We start from the raw sequence: 5,878 nt of genomic DNA, 5'->3' as shown, positions 1-5,878 counted from the left end.
TATCAATCGCAAAAAAATCGAATGAATGTAATAAAGAAAAATTATATTAGCATGCTAATAATACCATTTTTATGCCAATATAACCATTGGATCATATAATTATATTTTAGAATATTTTTATAAATATAAGAAATATTAAAAAGCAAATTAAAAATAAAGATCGCTCTTAATAACATAAAAATTGTATATGAGATTATCTTAAATAGACATAATAATATGAAAAGGGTGCTAATAATAAGTTTAGTAAATGAGACCATAAATTTTTTTGGGGATAAAATTGTGATTTATAGTTTTTGATAGCCGAAAAACATAATTTTTTCTTTCAATCAAATTTACATGCCTCTTCTATTTTTATGAGAGTTGCAATCACCTCTATCTCCGCTTATAAGACAAAAATATCATTTTGAGCTCTTTAAATACTAAATCAAACACAAAAGAGGGCTTTTTAACTCTGTTATTGTATAAAGAATCAAGATTAAAATTGAATTCTTTTTTATTGTATATAGAAATGAATAAAAAAAATCCAGGAAAAATGAAAGAAACATTAATAATACCTATAAACATTATTAAAACGAAATTTTATATGCAGAAATCCTTAGTAAATTACATTGCTATTAAACGTAAATATAATTGAAATAAAAGACACAAAGGTGTTGTTTTAGATAGCTTAGTTTAGAAAAATTATTAGGATATTTACAATAAAAAATCTATTTGTATAAAAAATTTTATTTTATAAAAATTTTCAAAAAATAATAATAGTAATAATTATTGGCGAAAATAACGACAAAAATTTATATCATATATTTATAGTTTACTGCATGATGATGTAATGATAAATATATGATATGGTATCACATATACTTTTTTACTATATATTTAATAATATTTTTTATAAGTTCGTATATCCTAAGACCAGATTTATAACATTCAAAAAACCAATGTTTGCTATTACATTGTATGTAGTATCGACATTTTAAATATTGAAATGTGATTAATTATATTTTAGCAGCTATAAGTATTGCATCAAATTATCAAAATACCTGTACTGGTTATAAAGAAACAATCAAGTTGCAGAAAATTAATTTTTTAAACATTCTTATCTATTATCAAAATAAAAAAAAATTATGTTTTTGCTGATATTTTAAAAAATGTAGTATATTTGAATGTAATTATTGTTTAAAACATCAATTTGTGCATAAAATTTTCATATGTATTGAACTAAAATATGCCCTAGTTATATTTTTTTGATGGATTACCTGGTTGATCTATAGGCATCTAAAAATAACGCTATAATCAAGGGGGTTCATGTTACAGTACTTTGTATCTTTTAAATAGCATACAAAGTATTTTTAAAGCCTTCTAAACTACAATTTCAAAGCCCCATGGTATTAGTATATCAATAATGCGAGGCTTTAAATAATATAATGAATATTTATAAAACTTTGAAAGTAATCGAATAGGTAAATCATGTAGCAAGAAATATATATGTAACAAATCTATCTATCGCAGAATTTGGCTTGTATTTTTACGCTTATTAATTAAAGTATGGCGGTGCAACTTTTTGTTAAAAACTCATATTCAGCAGAATGTAAAATTTACATATATTAAATCTCACAAAACGATACCACAAATTATTTATTGAATAATGCCCTATGATTAGTCATTCCAATAATGCTTTTGATTAGAAAGATAAATTGAAAAAAAATTCCCTTAAATACACGAAAAAATGATGTGAAAATATTTTATATTCAATACCATAAAAGGAAGTTTTTTGATAATATCTATATGTCAATTTTGCCACATAATATAAATTTATTTATTTTGAGCATTTCATAATTAGAGCAGCCGAAATAGGATGGAAAAATTATGTAATTTAATAATTTTCAAATACGTTCTAATTATGAGTTTTAAAGGATGAAATAGTTTTTAAAATATATTTAAATACAAAGTAATCTATAATAAATACTAGAAATGAAAAGTGACCTATTATTTTTAATATTTCTTATATTTTTAAGTCTACTGTATTTGCAGGTTAAATCGTGTTATTTTACCACTTACCCAAAGCTATGCAAATGCATAAAAAAAGAGCAAGAAAGATTTGTTATTTCAGAAGATATTAATATCAACGAGGCATTTAATTCAGAGCGAAATATCAAAATAATAGGAAAATGTGGAGAAAAACAATTATATGAGCAACGAAATGCTCATATACTTGACTGGGTCGGTTTTTTCTTTACGTACCCACAAAGCTATGATACTTTTAGTGAGAATCTTCAAGAAAGATATAAGTTGAGCAAAAAATGCTTATGGAATACAGATCGCAAAAACCTTCTAAGAAAGATAAATGAGGTTGATTGTTGTGTTGGTGAAAAGTCACATTTTGCAATATATCATAGAATTTGGGGAAACGAAACATTAAAGACAATTTATGATAAATGTATGAAAGATAGTTTACATTTAAAAAATAAAAATTTATGTATTTAATATTATTCGCTGCAATAAGTAGCTGTTATCATTAAAAATGAGCCTTGTTTTTATTAATAGTACCACACAAAAATAAGATAAAAAAGTATCAATCCGATGCATAAATTATAACATTTTATGAAAAATAATATAATATACAATGAAACTATACAATTTTTATGTTTACACAATATTCTGTGAATGTTACTTAAAAATTTTATATAATTTCCATTAGAATAATCAAAATACTAAAATATTTTGGATTCTTCATAAATTTTTGTTTTATTTTAAATAAGGATAATAAGTTTTTCATGAAAACTTAAATATATATTTTAATGCAACAGAAAGTGTTTTGTGAGGTTAGCAAACCCAACGAATTACCGTATATTCCCCATAAAGTGTCTATGAAGTTAAAAACTTGTCATATAAAGATTTTTATACAAAATGCATAATAATTTTATTTTATTACAAAATGCATGATAAATTTATTTCTATATGAAATACAGTGCTAAATAATTATTTTTTTTGCCTGATAATTTAAAAATCGTGTATATATGAGTCAAATAGTAGACCTTTCACCCTAATTAAACAATTTCAATAATTGTAAAAAAAAATTATTTTTTGAAACTATCAATGATTATGTTTAAAAAAATAGCTGTTCTGTATAGTTTAAATATATCCTAGGGGAAATTAATATAAGCCTAAAATATATATAGAAAATGTAGATTTGATTGTCAAATATACAATAAACAGAGAATGATCAAGTAATTAATCCAAATATAATATTATGGAAATAAATCATATTTTAATTGGTAATATATACTTCTAATATCGTAATTTAAGTCCTTAAAATTTTTAGAAAGGCCTTTTTTATTTCATAATTCGCTAAGAAATTATCTATTTAGTATAAAAAATTAGGATTTTATATCAATATAACTTATTCTTCCCTAGAAACCAAATATATAGTAAAATTTAATCGGTAGATGAGATAATTTTAAGAACATCAAAAGATATCTCTTGAAGTGTATTTAAATACAATTTATGGTCTTTATGTATAACCTTATAATCGAGACTACATTGCAGATTTATTATCATGTATATTTATACACCAAGAATATATAATTTTTGATTTCCCGAAGACATGCATCTTAACCTTAAATAAAACAAATATAGATGTGCCTTTATACAGCATTCAAATATTATTTAAAAGACGTTAGATATTTTTATATTTTGCCTACAAACTTTAGAAAAAAAAGATATGTAGGATTATTTAAAATAATAACATGTGGTTTTAGTATTTGTGAATGTCTTAAACTGATATTTATGGCATATTTTTTTTAATCAGCAAGAAATGTATTTTTGAATCTAAATATTTTATTAATATAATTCCAATAATTTAGTGCTATTTTTATAAATAATCAAATTGTGATACAATTTTTTTTGGATATGTTTATCTGTCTATTTAAAAATATATGTTTTCAAAACAAGCATATTTCCTATATTCTTCAATCTTTACTGTTGATTAGTTTTGTTTCGCCTCATAAAACATAATTTAAAGAATAATGTGCAATAATAAATTAGTTTAAAAATATTTATACAATTATAGCAAGCAGTTACAAGATATTATGCATCCTTTAGGATTAAATATTATATCTCATAACCCACTTAAAAACTATGTATCTATAAAAAATCAGAAATATTACAAACTAAAATATACATCAAGATAATAAAATACAGAAAAAGGTTTATTTAAAAATCATTATAGTAGAATTTAGGCTACTTCTTTCACTTGATAATTTTTTAGAGTTCATAATAAAGAAAAAAATAAACTATTTATGTTTAAAATCCACATTTCACCATAGATGAGCACGTAAAAAAAAAGTTCCTTTAGACATAATTCATATGCAATTGTGATATTGATTTATACAGACATAGTGAATTATGCCAAAACAGTCTTTTTTTTCCATCTATGTTGTGATATTCATAATTAATCTTTTAATAAAAAATAAATCCCTCTTTTTACACCAGTTTTTTCCCATATAAATTGTCCGGAATGATTTAAAATTTAGAATTTATAGTTCTTCTAGAATAATTAGACAAAGTAGTATTGTAACAATGAAAAAATACAAGCCATCTTTATTTTTTCATGTTGTTCAGTTTAATTTTTATAGAATCACAGGAAAAACCATACCTTTCAAAATTGATGTGTTCTTCTATGCTTTCTGGAAAGCTTTGTAGTACTTTTAAACTCAAAAATAGGCTTAAAAATACGAGATATGCCATACATTTTATTTTTCCTTGTTTCTGTTTTTTTATTAGCTCAGATCAATTTTATTCCAAAAACCTTTTTTTTCGTTAAATCTTTATCCTAATTTTTTTAATTCGGCATATTTAGGGAATGTTATTAAACATATTAGATATTTATCTTGTGTTTAATTATCCTTTAATCATATTTTTTGTTATAATGTAATGAAAATGCCTTGTGTTTAAACAATTCAATCTATTTATATCAAAAAAATAGTAAATTCTGCTGTACAATATTAAAGAAAAATGATCTTGAGCTTTAAGAATTTGTAAATATTAAGTCGAGTGATATCAAAAGACGATTTTGTGATGAACATGCATAGTAAAGATTAATTGGTATTAAATTTTTGTGTTTTATATCACTATTTTATGTAATCCAATGGTTCTTAGTAGACTTTTGTTTTTTACATTTGCTTTATTAACTGGATTTTGCGTTTAAATATATATTTTTTTTATCAGGCATATTCATATGAACGAAAATCTACGGTATACCAATTAGTCGACGAGTTGTAGATTTTTCTATTGATGTATCGATTTCCGCAATTATTATATAATATAATTGATCGATTTTGTTAAATATTATATGTAATTTATGTTTAAGAATTTAAGGTGTTAAAAATTCCGGATGAAGTCTAAGCATACATGCAAGCTCTCACACTCTGCAAGAAACTTTAATTCATCTCATTTGAGAGATAAAGCAGTTGATGAAGATAGATCAGAGAAAGTGTCAAAAAAATGCATCAAAGAGTAGTGCAATATCCCAACACGCTGAACACGCCTAAACAGATAAAATCGATAAAAAGAAAATTAAACCATAAATAAATAAAAAATTTGAGTGTTAATTTATGCTTATATGCCGCGCCCCGTGGTAATTAAAAATAAAATGGCGACAACAGGTAAAAGTTAAGAAATAGAGAATTCAACAGTATAACCACTCCAAAAACTTATTGAAGAAGTAATCTGATGGAATAGAAAACCAGAAGGAATCCAAGAGAGTGATTTTAAAGGAGTGTATTGGGCAAAGGTTTTACTTTACAATAGATCAATCAAGAACTTTAAAGGTAATTAGGCATAAGTTCTATGAAAATTATAGACCGCTTGGTATAAAGAA

This window comes from Rhyacophila brunnea, unplaced genomic scaffold (genome assembly GCF_057557595.1).
Source record: "Rhyacophila brunnea isolate RB1 unplaced genomic scaffold, BYU_Rbru_1.0 scaffold_76, whole genome shotgun sequence".
Taxonomy (NCBI): Eukaryota; Metazoa; Arthropoda; class Insecta; order Trichoptera; family Rhyacophilidae; genus Rhyacophila; species Rhyacophila brunnea.
Note: the sequence above shows the minus strand (reverse complement) of the source record.